The following is a 15,439-nucleotide window of genomic DNA, read 5'->3' as shown; positions in this document are numbered from 1 at the left end:
GCAGGCCGCCTCCAGAAGCTGGAAAAGGATGAGACGAATTCTCACCAGAGTCTCCAGCAGGAACACAGCCCTGCTGACACCTGGGCTTTAGCCCCGTGAGACCCTTTCAGACCTCTGACCTCCAGGATTTAAGTTAATAAATCTGTGTCGTTTTATGTTTGTGATAATCTGTTACAGCAGCAGTAGGAAACGAATAGACTTCAAAACTATGTATAAGTTGAAGGCATTCCCATTCAAAATCCCAGTCAGGTTTTTGTGGAACTTGATAAGCAAATTCTAAAATTTACATGGAAGGTCAGAGCAAAGAATAAGAATCTTGAATGGGGCACCTGGGTGGCTCAGTTGGTTAAGTGTCGGACTCCTGATTTCGGCTCACGTCATGATCTCAGTGTCGTAAAATTGAGCCCTGTGTCGGGCTCCGCATTCATCAGGGAGTCTGCTCGAGTTTCTCCCTCTCCCTCTGCCCTTTACCCCACTTGCGCGCTCTTTCTCTCAAAGAAAGGGATGACCTATTTGGGCATCAAGGCCTACTTCATCAATAGTAATTAAGACACATACAGTGTGATTGCTTTAGAAGGAAGTTCGAAAACAGACTTCAATGAAACTGTTCTTTAGGGATGCTTCCATCGTAAGGGGCAAATCTAAAGAAGAGGAAGTCAGAATGGGTCTACCTTGGGTGGAAGAGGGGAAGGCACAGGGGGCTCTGGGGTGCTGGCCGCTCTCTCTTTCTTGAGTGGGTGGTCTTGACATGGGTGTTTGCCTCGTAATTCTGTTGAACTGTATGTTTATGTTTTATGAATTTTACAGTATGATGTTATGATATTTAATGCATCAAAAATCAGATGAATTTAATGCCACTTAACAGTTCCTGACCAAAAAAAGATGGAAAACCCCCAATTCATTCTTTTAAGCAGCCGGCACTTGAATGCCAAAACCAGTTAAGGATGGTAGAGAAGAAACCGTGGGCGAAACTTACTTATGAATAACAAAACTCCTAGACAAAATATTAGCAACCGGGATGGAGCAGTGGGTAAACCGTATCATATGCTGTGACTAAGCGGGGTTGATTCCAGGAACATGAATGGGCTCCTCAGAGGCCACTCAATCCCTATAACTCATCCCACCACCAAACCAAACCATATCCGTAAGTTTGAGAAAGAAATGTTGCCACAACAGACATCCCTAACAGACACAGCAATAGGAGGGAGCAGCTTCCCTACAACAAACGATCCCATTTTCCACCAAGCATCAGAAAGTGCCCCTCTTGGGCGCCTGGGTGGCTCAGAGGGTTAAGCCTCTGCCTTCGGCTCAGGTCATGATCCCAGGGTCCTAGGATCGAGTCCCGCATCGGGCTTCTTGCTCAGCAGGGAGTCTGTTTCTCCCTCTCCCTCTGCCTCTGCTTGTTCTCTCTCTGTCTCTCTCGCAAATGAATAAATAAAATCTTAAAAAAAAAAAAAAAAAGAAAGTGCCCCTCTTGTAGCAGACAAGCAGGGAAGGAAGGTTTGCCTGGTGGCTCTTTCTCTAGCAACGCGCACAGCAGGCAGGAGGGGCCAGGACACGGGGCCCCAAAGCCCCCATGATGTGACAGGTGCAGCTGGGAGGTGCTGAATCTCACTTAGAGACTAGTGAAAGTGATGCTGTCACTGCCGTCCTGCCGCCCCGGCCCGAGTTCCATCATGCCCCTGCACCCCCTCTCGTACCAGCACAAACATTCAAGAAGGCTCCCTATAGCCCTGTAAGAACAAACAATGGGACTTGGCCCAAGTGCAGCCAGCGGGGAGGAGGGCGGAGCAGCTGTGTGTCCATCCAGGCAAATATTCTGCTCACTTGACCAGTCAGGGCTGGGTGTGCTGACACGGCCAACCCCACAGCTATGCTCAGTGGTTCCCACCAAAGCTGAACATTCACCCAGCCTGCGACCCCACAATTCCACCCCTGGGCATCTACCCAAGAGAAGCGAGCACATGAGTCCCCGAAAAGACATGGAAGCGAATGCTCACAGCAGCTGGACTCACTGTGGTAGCCCCAAACTGGAAACACAAACGGTGGGGGCCCCACTCAACCCCCTAGACACAGCGATGAAAAGGCACAGAGGCCTGCTCCCTGCCACGCGGAAGCGTCTACTCCTGGGGGCAGGAGGCTGTGGACTGGAGGGAACCTCTGGAATGAAGGGAAGGTCCTACATTTTGATCTGGGTGCTGCTCCCGCTCGTGTACAGGTAGGTAACACACGCTGAGATGGACATCTAACACACGTGCACTTTACAGAGTTCATGTGTGTGTGTCACACCTCAGTTCTTCAAAGCTTAAAAAATAAAAATACTGATAGTTAAAAATATAAACGATATTAATGAAATCAGCCAATTGCAGGAGGATGTCGTCCTGTTATTTATATAAAGTTTAAACTCACATAAATCATGTTGCCTATGGCCAAGAGTAAGTAATAAAGTATAAAGCACGTGAAGGAAGGACTGACTCCTAATTCTAGACAGCGGAACGTTCCGAGGCAGGAGAGGGACGGCCGGAGACCACGTGCCTCCACTGCATCTGTCAAGTTCATTCCTTCCGGTCAGTGGTGCATAAATGGATATTTGTTAAATTATCACCCGTGTTTTTGTGATGGCCTACGATGGCTCTTCATAAAGGTCGCAGTTCAGACCATGTTTCTCCCCTGCTCAAACTCCTACCATGGCTCCCCAGTGCCCTTGAGAATAAAACCTCTCGTCCTGCAGGTACAGCCCAGTGTCCACTCTGGCTTCCACTCACACCCTCCTTCCCTCTGCTCCTGCCACCCCTGCCTCTTTGCCCCAAGCTTGTCTCCCCCTCCCCCCCCCCGAGCCTCTGTACACGCAGTTCCCTGTCCTGGTGCAGCCTTCTCTTGCCTGCCTTCTCGACACTGACAGTTCAACGCAAATGGCATCTTCCCCCTGCCACTCCAGCTTGTCCCTACATGCAATTGTCCTTTGTCCCACATTTTCCTGTGTTCCCCATCTGCCTTAGAAGGCCCCCAAAGGCAGGGTCCCCTGTCTGGTTTGTCACTGCTGTGTCCCCAGGCTCCAGGGTCGTCCGGGGCTGGGACAGAGATGTGTCCCCTTAAGTGGGACTCATGTGCCCACAGGTTCTGCCAGTCCTCGCCACAAGGGGGCGCCTACAGGTCAGAAATCAAACCTAGGACTAAGCCCCTGGGAGAGGTGGGCGGGACAGGCCCTCTTTGAACAGGGGGGTGCCCCAGACCCCTGCTAGCCCTCCTGGGGGTTCTCATTGCAGCCTGACTGTGACAGATGTGCAAGTGGAGGCTTGGAAAGGTCACAGAAAGGTTACAGGTTCTGAATGTGCCCCGATGGCCCAGGGGCATCTTCTAGGACCCTCTGGAAGAAGCTAGGGAAGCTAAAGATGGGGGTCGGGGGGACTGGGAGCTCTGATCTTGGGGTGGGGCCTGTGATCCCCACTGGCCACTCTGTCCGGGCTAGAAGGACCAAGTCAGGGCCAGTCAGGGATCAGGCTGACCCTCCCAGACTCAGGGAACCTCCGCTCAGGGAGGTTGCCCAGTCCCTGCCTGATCCCTGCAGCCCCCATGGTACACAGGGGGAACCGAGGCCCAAAGACAGGCCAGAGCAGTCCCCTTTGCCCAGTGCTGCCCACCCACCTGCTTCAGCTGCCCCCTGGGGTGGGGAAGGGGGCTTGGGGGGAGAGCAGCTGGGTGCTCCTCACCCACTTCCTTCCAGCTCCTTATTCAACAAACAGGGAACTGGGTCTGTCCCCCACCCAGGTTTTCCCGGGGTCCCCAGTCCAAAACTGAGCCCCACAGACCAGCTTCCCTTGCTGTGTGACCTTGAGCAGGCTCCTTTTCCTCTCTAGGACTATTTCTGTGTCCATGTTGGGGCTTCTGCAGGCCACTTGGTTAGAAGAAAGAGTCTCTTGAAGAAGGAAGTTCCAGGTTATTGTCAACCAGGTGGGAGCTCTTGGGTCGCCCTCTTTAGGGGCCATGATCCTTTCAATCTCTTTGGGTCCCCACCTTTGGCTTTTTGGGGTATATACTTGGGAGTGACATTGAGGATCATATGGTAATTCGGGCTTAATTTTTGAGGAATTTCACTAAATTTTTATAAGGTTAAAAGGTCATGACACCTGGAAATACCGTGCCTGGAAATTTCTGGCAAGTTCTTTCGGATGAGCTCTTTCCTCTGCGCCCACCTGCCTCTCCCATCAGCCCCTGCTCTGCCCCGACTGACCACAGTCGTCCCAGGGACCCCAGCCCACCAGCCCCCTGCCTGCCAAACCTCAGAGCAGCGACTATACACTGCTTCACATCCATACACCTACACACTTTCTTTTTAAGATTTTATTTATTTATTTGAGAGAGAGAGAGAAAGCAGGGGGAGGAGCAGAGGGAGAGGGAGAAGCAGACTCTGCTGAGCGCAGAGCCCGACCTGGGGCTCGATCCCAGGACCCTGAGATGATGACCTGAGCTGAAATCAAGAGTCCAACACCCAACTTACTGAGCCACCCAGGCGTCCCTGACCCACACACTTTTAATGCTACTGATAGTTCGTGTATTTAAAATCTACCCAATTTTTTGTTCGCTTAAGTGACTATGTATATTCACTTTTGGATCAAGATATAACAGGCAGCAAAATGTGCGCAATACTCAGATCTTGTATGAAGACTGATGCATGTTTACCTCCGTGTGTTCAGATCAACACAGAACACCCCCGCAACCACCCCACCCCCACAGGCTCCCTCCCTAGGCCTCCCAGAGGGAACCACGGTGCCGTCAGCGAACACCACTGCTTTGTCTCCCCTGTTCTTGAATTTAGACAAACACAATCCCACAGTGTGTCCTATTTCGGATCTGGCTGCTTTGGCTCGGCTCTGTGCCTTTCAGATTTGTCCATGGGGCGCCTGGGATTCACCGGCACTTACTGTTAGCAGACTTTTTCACTGCAGCTGGGGTTCGTGCACGTTCCAACCACACTGCAATCCAGACCACCGGCCGCCGGTCAGGCTCCAGTGGGGTGAATCCAGTGGGGTGCCGACCACACCCCCTTGTTGAGCAGGCCTTCTGCCCTTGGCTTCTGAGCCACCGCCTCCTCCCGTGTTCTCCCACCGCTCCACCTCCACCTCTCAGATTGATCCTTTCTCTACTTGACCTTGAAACGGGGATGTCCTCAGGTCCTCCGGCCTCCCAGGAAAAAACCACAGGGTAGACGGGTCCCCAGAAGAACTCGGTGTCTTTCCTGACACCCTGCTCCTCATCCTCACTCTGAGGGGCCACTCCTGCTTCAGTGAGCACGGGCCTGGCTATTCCACGGCACAAACGGGAAATCGAGGCTCACCTCCCTCCATATCAATCAGTGATGTTCCTGCTCTTCGCACCTCCTGAATCTCACCTCCCTTCCCCCCTCCCCTCGCCTGAACCCCTGCACTGGATGAGCCCAGCTTCTGACAGCTCCCAACCCCCCAAGTTGGCGCATACCCCTTCGTCCAGCCCACCAAAGGGACGCTCCTTAACCACGAGGTGCCAGCTCATGGCGCTTCACCAACTCCCCAGCCTTTGTCCCCTGACCAGACCCAAACCCACAGGCAAGTCCTCACCCCATCTGGCTCCTCTGCCCTCTCCATCCCCTCCTTCACACTCATTCATTCAGGTATTTATTGAGCACCTGCTGTGTACTGCGTCTTGTTCTCAATGCAGGGAGACAACTAGCCCGGACAAAACCCCTCCCCTGGGGGGGGCAGCGGGGTGGGGGTGACAGATATCTCCATGCTCGTGGCATGTGGGGGCTGATGGGAGCATGGAAGGTCCGGCCCTGGCACGAACTCACTGTGGAGCCTGAGGCTTGGGACAGGGGCAGAGGCTTGGCGCCCAGGGTTGGAGCACAGAGGGTTTTAGGGTTTCACAGCTTCCCCTAGCAGCTGATGGGAGAGAGGACAGGGGGTCCCTGCTCAGGCAGGAGGGAAGCTGGGGGCCAGAGGCGGAGGGCGATGGAGAGAAGAGGTCAGAACTGGGGTGTGGCCAGAGCGCCGAGAAGGCTTGAGGACGGTGGAGCTGCCAGGCCGCGTGGAGGAGCCTCCCACACCCTCTGGGCAGCAAACACATCCGACCTGGGGATTCGGTTCCTCAAAATTGCCACATAGGCACGTGGGCACACAGGGGAGCAACGTGCACGCAGAGATGCCCACACAACTCACGGACACACACAGCACTCAGCACACACATCAGCGCCGCTACACAACAGACACATAGACATGCCTAGCCCACATAAACACACAAAGAAACACGTAACAGAGACACGAATACAACACACAGACACACACGCTTGTTTTCAAAGCTGGCCTTTGGAAGGACAATCTTTTCTGCCCCTCCTGCAGGGCCCCCAACTCCCCACTCAGGGCCAGGCCGGGTTCAAGTGTCGCCGAGTCGGTCTAATGTCCCTCTCTGCGCCTCGGCCCCGGCCCAGTCCCGGCCACATGACGCATATCCTGCTCTGTGCGACACAGCGGGGCCTCCTTGGGCCACACGGAAGGTGTGGGCACAGGGGAGTCGACAGTGCTTATTGAGCAAAGGGGTCTTGGTCCCCTAAGTGTCCCTTCTCTTGCTGCTGCCCTACTCTCCTACCCTCAAAGCTGGGCTCCCCACTCCCCAACCCCTCACCCCAGCCTAGCTTCGCTCCTTGACAGAGATAGACAGACACTCCAGCTCTAAGGGGTCAGGGATGAGCCAGAGGAAGGGCTGGGGGGTGCAGTGGCAGAGCTAGAATTGACCCAGGAGATCAGGGAGGGCTGCCTGGAGGAGGAGGCATTAGTACTGGGTTTTTGCAGGTTGAGCTGGAGCTTGCCAAGGGGCTGGGGAATCCTCTAGTGAGAGGGACACCCCAGCAACTTCTCCTAGTGCAGTCTGAGCCCACAGCAGCTCCAGCAGGAATGATCATCAGTCTGGTTCCTCTTTTTTTTTTCAATTGTGGTAAAATATACAACCTAGGAGTCACCATCTTTAAGCGCAGACTCCAGGGGCATGAAGTACCACGCACATCGTTGTGCGTCCATCACCACCACCTGTCTCTAGAACTTGGTCATCTTCCCGAACTGAAACTTGTGTCCATTAATTAAACACTAAGTCCCCACCCCCTCCCCCACCCCCTGGCGCCCACCATCAACTGTCTCTGACTCTGACGACTCCAGGGACCTCCAGGAAGTGGGATCGTACGGTATTTGTCCATTCGTGACATGATTTCATGCAGCACAGGTCCTCCAGGTTCATCCACGTTGTGGCCTGTGTCAGAATGTCTGCCCTTTTTAAGACTGCATAATATCCCATTGCGTGTATGCACCACGTTTTGTTCACCCATTCATCGGCTGCAATTCTATTTTTAATTTTTGAGGAACTGCTGTAGGATTGGCTGTTCGCTTTAAAACCGGTGTTCCTCGGTCGTCCCATCTAAGACCCGCACAGCCCTCTCTGTCCCTACCTCGGTCGGAAAAGTGGGGGCTCTCCTCCGCTGGGCCCCTCGCTTGTTTCACTCATCCCTCAGATCTCCTCTGAGGGGCACTGACTGCTACTGAGCCCATTCCACAAAAGAGATCTGAGGTCAGAGAGCCGAAGGGACATGCCCAGCGTCACTCAGCAGGTCCCAGCTCCTAAGACCCACAGCCTGGGAGTTTCCTCTCCCCACCAAAGCCCAGAACACTCCCAGCCCCCTGGCGGTTCCTGCCCACCCCCCACCCCCCAACCGGCTCAGACGCTGAGAGCATTTCCCAGCCCACTCCTGGCTCCGCTCCCTTCCGAGAGAACAGGTTGCCGCTGGCCCAGGAGGGCCCGGGTGGAGGAGCCCGGCTATGTGAGTGGGTGTGTGCGGAGGCATGGGATCACGCTGCGGCCCCCACCACACCACCGCTTGGGAAGGGAGGGGCCGTGGGTTCCAGACGCAACAGAGGGGGCCTGGGAGGCGTGGAGGCCGCCAGACCTGAGTGGGACCTGGGCTTTCAGGCCTCAGTCCCTCATGTGGGAAGGGGGCTCACAGTGGCCCTTGCCTCTCAGGGAGGCGTCTCCAAGGGGACTTGGGGGACATTGCATGGAGGGCCCCAGCAGGCTGGGAGCGCGAACGCATTCCGAGGCACTGGTGTCAACATGGACCCCACCCAGCTCCAGCAACTGGTCTTCCCATCAAGCGCTGATTGTGTGTAACGGGGGAGCCCATCCTACCCGCAGCCAAAAAAAATCAGAAGACAGAGAGTGCAAAGGTTCACCATTTAAAATTTCTAAAACCAGCCAGAAACCATCCCTAAGAAATTGCCACACATTTTTTCAATCTTTTTTTTTTTTTTTTAATTCAGGTGCAATTCACAACATGAAATGAACCATTTTAAATTAAGTGGACAATTCAGTGGCATTTTGTGCGTTCACAGAGCTGTGCAACTAGCACTGATATCTAATTCTAGAACATGTCCATCGTCCTGAAAGGAGACCCCGTCCCCGTTAGCAGTGTCTCCCCACTCCCCTCCCCCAGCCCCCCAGTCTGCTTTCTCCTGGGATCTGCCTGCTCTGGGTGTTTCATATACATGGGATCATGCTCCACGTGGCCTTCTGTGTCTGGCTTCTCTCACTCAGCACGATGTTTTCAAGGTTCACCCACGTCGTAGCCTGTGTCAGGGCTCTGTCCCTTTCTATGGCTGAGTACTATTCCACTGTACGGATGGGCTGTGTTTTGTTTATCCATTCCCCCGACAATGGGCACTTGGGCGATTTCCGCTTTTTGACTGCTGTGAATCGTGCTGCTGTGAATATTCACGTACATGTATCCATAGGAGCCCCTCTGACACGTGGCTTTGCATCCTCCCACCAGGCGATCGCTCAGGCCCCACAGAGACAGTGCTGATTTATTGAACAAAGTTCCACCTTTGGCTCACATCTCTTGAAAAACATTAAAGACGCCCAAACCAAAGGTGCCCTCACCTCCTTCCCCGCAGATCCTTCCTGTGTTGTGCACAAAAGCCCCAGACCTGAGCCAGCGAGGAGGGAAGGACGGGGTGAGCGAGTGGGGGATGGGGCCTCTGGGGCGAACAGTCCTGGGCTCTGGCACCTTGGGGGAGCCTTGGCCTCTCTGAAGGCAGCAAGGGTGCGGACAGCCTCCCTGAAGCCACAGGGCAAGACAGAGGCAGGGCCAGAGACCCTTTCTCAGACCCCGGCCGGCACCTGGGGACTCACTTTTGACCCCAGCCCCTTCCTTCCCGGTGGCTCCGGTCAGAGTCCCAGCCACCAGGACCTTGAGGCCCTCTCCAGACACCGCAGCGGAGCTGATGTGACAGAGGTGAATCAGAGTGTGAATGAAAAGAATAACATTTAATTTTGGCAAATCAGGTCATAAAGCAGTGTAGGTGCAGTGAATTCGTAGGACACAGACGGGCGAGAAAGTGTGTCACACCTACACCAAATCAAGCATGTGGAGTTATTAAGGTAGGCCACCGTAAGCCACAGCAAAATTGATTCTGAAATCTAAAAAGTCCCCAAGGACCCGGGGTCCCAACTGAGAGGGGACATGTCTCCCCCCGCCAGGAGCTCAGGTCTTGGGCAGTGGGTGTGAGATGAAGAGCCGGGTTTCAGAAGCATAATTTCCTCTGGGAATCTGAGTTTCCTTCTCTGCAAACTGGGGAGCGTGGCACTTTGATTTCAAGCATTTGCTCACAATGTTCCCTCAGCCTGGCCGTCCCTTCCACGAGTTCTGCCTGGGGAGCTCCTACACATCCGTTAAACCCCAGCTATGACTCCCCTCCTCCAGGCAGTCGTTCCAGATGGACCCCTGGGTCCCTCCAGCTGAGTCTGGATGTTGCAAAGCTAGGGAGTGTCTGTGTCAAGCTCTGTATTCCCCAGACATGGGGGTCTTTGAGAGGCCAGGCTGGGGGGCCGGGGGTGGGGAGGGTTGCAAGAAACTGGAGACACCACCATCCCCACTTAATGGGTGAGAGTAATTCTGAGAGGGGCCCAACTGCCCAGGGTCACACAGCCATTTAACCCCAGATTTCACAACTCAACTTTGGAGCAGTTGGACTCCACGTATAGTGCTCCTTCCCAAAACATGTGTTGGCTGAACAACCCACCACCTGCCAGGGGCTGCTCGCCCTGACCCCCTCCTGGGTCCCTGCAGCTCCTGTTTGGGCCAGAACAGCCTGTCCTCTGTGTGTGTGTGGGGGGGGCTGTCCTCCCAGTGGCCCTGGGGTCAGAGATAAGGCCACTGGGCCCCGCTATCAGCAGGAAACATCTTGGCAGGACAGGAAGCCACGGCATTGGCCAGCCGCACCCTTGCCCGCCTCGGCCTATCCGTGGCCAGATATTTTCGGAGCCACTATATAAACCCCGACTCAACTCCGAGCTGTTCCCGGGGGAAGCCTGAGCCTTCACGTTCCTCGGCAGCCCCTGCCACCGGCGAGGCTGCGGGGACACGGGCATCTGGTGGTCCAGAGCGGCGGGGGCAGTTGCCGGCCGAGTGCCGCTGCCCACTGGAGCACCCCCCCCCCCCCCGCCCACAGCTCTGGATTCAGAAGACCCCTCTTCGGTCCTGGGGCAGCCACTTGCTTGCTGAGTGACCCTGGACAAGTGTTTTCACCTCTCTGTGCCTCAGCTGCCCGTCTTCACAGCCTTCCCTCGGTCCTGTCCCAGGAAACACGGATGTGCCTCCTGAAGCTTCTGGGCCCGACGTGGCACCTGCTCACACCTACCTGGCAGGGCCCAAGAATCTGAATTTTAAACTAGCCTCAGACTGAGATCCTCATACAAGCTCAAGCTGCTCAAATTCAAGGACATATGACTGGTCCAGTCTCTCTGCTCTCCCAGGCTTCTCCTCACCTTCCCCGGCCCAGCCCCCAGCCAGACCCTGCACAAGTGCTGGAGCAGAGAGACTGCACTATGAGGATGTGGCTGTAGACAGCCTTGTTTTACAGAGGAGAGAACTGAGGCCCAGAGAGGGGAAGGGATTTGCCTGAGGCCACACAGCAAAGCGGAAGCAGGGGCGCATCGGAACACAGGCCCAGGGTCCCTTCCCGCACCCCATCCCCCTCACAGGAGGTTCAAGGGGGGGGGGTCAAGGGCAGCTCCAGGGGTCTCAGGCCAGCCGGGGGCAGGCCTGGGATTCAAGCTCGGGTCCACCGGCTGCCCACCCCCCACCCCTCGTCCCAGGACGGAGCCACCCCAGGCCCAGTTGCTACTGCTCCGGGGGATGACAAACATGCACATTTCACCTGGGACAGTAAAAGTGAAACGCAGAAGTGAAATAGAATACTCAAAGAGCTCAGTGGGGCTTGGAGTCGGCTCCTGCTCTCAGACCCTCAGCCTTTTCCTGGTGAGAGGTGAGGGGGTGGGACGGCAAACCAGGCGGGGGAGGCCAAGCGTGGTTATGTAAATGGCCGGCCCAGCACCTGTGGGCGAGTGGCGGAGCATGCCCAGCCGTCCCCACCCCAGGCAGCTGCAGCTGGCGAGAGGGAACGGCTGTGCCAGATATAACCCGACCTGAACTCCACCCAAAGCCCGAGCTCCAAGCCAGGCCTGTACCTGGAGAGCTGGTTTTGGCTGGATGACCCGGGCAGGTCATCCCAGTTCGGGGCTTCATCTCCCCCCAAGAAAGGTCTCAGTGTGGCTACATGTCCCCGAAGTCCTCCTTGCCTACCTCTCTGCAAGGCCTAGTGGGGGGCAAAAGGCAAAGCTGCCCCGTCTTGGTCAGCCTGGGTTCTGAGCTTCTGCTTGGTTTGCTGCCAAGGGGGCACTGGGCTGGCATCTCTCTCCTGACAGGATGCTCACTACCACTCAAAGCAGCCTGCTTTATGGCCTAGAAACTGGCTGATAAGAGGTGGTGGCTCCCTCTGAGTGGGCCCCCACCCCACCCTGCTCTGCCATTGAGCCACCAGGAGCAGGTGACAAGGATCTGGTCTGTTCTTGTCTAGTTAAACACCTTGAAGCCTCCAGTGCCCTCCCCCAGGGCACGATTCAGAAGCGTACACACATACACACACACACACACACACACACACACACACACACACACCCTGCAGTTAAAATGCAGATTCTTGGGCCCTGCCAGGTAGGTGTGAGCAGGTGCCACACTGAATCCTCTGCCATATGTCTACCCCCTTCCAAACCAGCAGGGCAGCTGCCTGCCTGCTCTGACCAGACCAGCATGAGGAAGGAAAATCACCTCCCTCATTCTGGAGTCTATCCTCTATTAATGCAACCCATGAACCCAGCAGCTTATTGAGCAGCTATGTCACGAACAGAGGGCCCCTCATGTAACCATTCATCATCAATTCAAAAGGGAGCTTTATCAGGAAAGCTTTATCAGAAGGCTGGGAATGTTCTCTTTCTTGACCTAGGTGCTGTTTACATGGGTGTGTTCACTTTGTGAAAATTTTTTAAGCTTTATATGTGGGATTAGGCATTTTTATGTCTCTGTACTATTCTTGAATGAAATGCTGAAGAAGAAGAGAAGGAAAGAAGGCAGTCTGACATCAGGCCGACACCGGCACACGAGCAGGCAGTAAGCAGATTGTTTGGGGGCATGGGTGGACGCAGGAAGAGCATCCCAGGCGACAGGCACAGCAGGTGCAAAGGCCTGGGGTCCTGAAGGAGCCTGATGTGTTTAGGGATCTGGCAGAGGCCCGGGTGGCCCAGGTGGAGGGCAGGGACTGGCCACGTGCAGCCTCAGAAGCCGCGGTCGGCACGGGACGCTGCTCCAAGACCAATATGCGATCCCACCAAGATGTTTAAGTGGAGGCTGATGACGACGGGTGGACACGTGTAAAGGCCACCAAAGTCAGAAACAGGAGCAAGTGAGAGGTGCTCAGCCCATTTGCCATAGAGGGAAACTGAGGCCCAGTGAGGCCAGGCTGCTTGGCCTCCATGTCAGGTGGAGCCTGGTCTGGCTCTCCCAGGGCCTCTTTTTTTTCCCAGTCCAACGCCCCCATGCACTGAAACCCCCTGGGTTTGAGTCCTGGTCCGAGCTCGCTGGCTCCTTGTCCTCCTCTGGGAATTAGGGGTCTGGGAGGGGGAAGGGAGGTCATCCGCTGCAGGGGGCGCTTGGTAGGCAGTGAGTCCAGTGGGCCCGAGGGCGCCCGGCCAGCCCAAGGGAGCGTCTCAGAGCCCGGGACCTTGGGGGTGGCTTTTCCGAGAAGCCCGCGGCTGAGGAGGAAACCCTTTGCCTGCAGTGGTGGTGATGGTGGTGGCACCCCTCAACCTGCCCCGAGAGAGATACTGCACAGTGGGGACAAGGTAGGAGTTTTAGAAAGAAGACGTATCCCAGGGATGCAAATTCAGGTCTATGGGAGTAAAACCGAAGCAGAGAAGAGAGACCGACCGAGGAGCCACGAGTCAGGGGCCGCCCAGTACCAGGCGGCCGTGACCCTGCCTGCCTTGCCTGCCCCTCACTGTGGCTCTGGGACGCCGCTGCCACCCTGTCCTGTGCCCTCCCTGTGCTCTCCACAGTCACCTTGCTCATTTGGCTTCTTCTGTCCACTGGCCATCTGCCATCAGTCATCGGGAGGGCAAGACCTCCTTGGCTGCTTCCCCATCCGATTCCTGGCTCCCAGCCTGGACCCTGGCACTGGGAGGTGCTCAGTAAATATTTAATAAATGAATAAATGGTGACAGGTCAGCTCCCCATTTTATCTCAAGGGGGCTTTATCAGCCTGGGCTCGCACCACGGCAGCCGCCCTGAGCCCAGCCTGGCCTCAAAAGTCCAGCCATCAGAGTTCTGAGTCCTGGTGTTCTCAGCTAAACTCCAGGTCTGGGGCGACATGTCTAAGGGGGGTTCCAAGAGATCATGCAGAAAGCTAGGGACACAGGAAGTGCTCCATAAACAGTCATGGTCATGCCCCCTCAAGACCCACCTTGCGTCCCTGCTGACTCCAGGATAGAGTTCCTGTCCATCGCCCTCTGCCCTAGAGAAAAAGAGGGCAGAGGGAGCTACAGGGACTTGATGGGGGCTGGCTGGCTCCCCCACCTCATGCTCTTTCTAAGAAGCCAGTGGCGATAACATTCCCCCAAAACAGGAACCAGTGTGCTGGGCCTGGTGTTGCAGAAACCTCCAGCAAGGCTGACCTCCATGCACGGTCTGACCCCACAAGCCGGCTTCAGGGCCCACTGGGCACAGCTTGGAAAGATTTTTATGTAAAAGTAGCCAATGCAAATCCAGGGGCCCAACGACCTCGAAAGGCCCCACTTCCCCCTTTACCACCTTAGCCTGGGTGGCAGCCACCTGGGTGTGGTGGGTGGGAGGGCTGATAGGCTGTGCCCACCCTGCTCCGAACTGCTCTGAGGGTCCAGGACCCCAAATCTGCCCTGGTGGCTAGGCCAGAGGGAGGGGGAGGGGACAGTATGTGAGGGCCCCCCCCAGCCCCCCCATTTGGGGGTGAGCACAGAGGCTAGCTCTGATTTTTATTTTATTTTATTTTTATTTAAGTTCTTAATTTTCATTTGATTTTTTAGTTGAGATAAAATTCATATAACATGAAATTAATCATCTCAACCATTTCCAAGCGCACAATTCAGTGGCTTTTAGCACATTCACTATGTTGTGCAACCATTGCTTCTATCAAATTCCAGAACATTTCCATCACCCCGAAAGGAGACCCCATCCCCATGAACAGTCTCCCCCTCTGCCGCCCCCAGCCCCTGGCAGCCACCTTGTGTCTCCACGATTGGCCTGTTCTGGGCATGTCACAGAAATGGGATCCTCCAACAGGCGGCCTCTTGTGTCTGGCTTCTTTCACTTGGCAGTATGCTCATAAGGTTCATCCACATTGTAGCTTGTGTCCGGCCTTCGTTCCTTTTTACGGCTGAGTACTGTTCCATTGGGCAGGGGGACCACACTGTTTCTGCTTTCATCCTTTGATGGACACTTGGTTGTTTCCACTCTCTGGCGATTGTCAATAGCACTGCTAGGAACATGTGTGTTCACGTTTTTATGTGGATGCCTGTTTTCACCTCTTGGGTCTACACTGAGGCTTGAAGTTCTGGGTCAGATGGTAACTCCATACTCAACTTCTGAGGGACGGGTAAATTCTTTTGCGCAGGGTAGAATCATTCTACATTCTCACCTGCAATGTGGGAGGCTTCCAGTTTCTCCACGTCCTTGCCAACATTTGCTCATGTTTGTCTTTTTGATGATAGTAGTCTAGTGAGTGTGGGGTGGAATCCCCTGTCTTACAGACAGGGAAACTGAGGCTCAGAGAGACAACCCATGTGCCCAGCATGAAAACTCAGACGCGAAGACAGAGAGGGATGTTGGTTGTTCCCCGGGAGAGTGGGCACACGTGCTTTGGACAAATCCCCTGAGAAACGAATCCAAGCCCTGGACAGGACATTTCGGGCTGGAGGCTGTCCCGCGTCCAACAGACCAGAGGCCCAGTGGAACCTCCTCCAGGAACCCAGACAGAGCCTCCTTACATGCCCCTGTGAT

Source organism: Eumetopias jubatus, unplaced genomic scaffold (assembly GCF_037043125.1).
Source record: "Eumetopias jubatus isolate StellerSeaLion01/CBP00866 unplaced genomic scaffold, mEumJub1_p1.0 scaffold_1, whole genome shotgun sequence".
Lineage (NCBI taxonomy): Eukaryota > Metazoa > Chordata > Mammalia > Carnivora > Otariidae > Eumetopias > Eumetopias jubatus.
Note: the sequence above shows the minus strand (reverse complement) of the source record.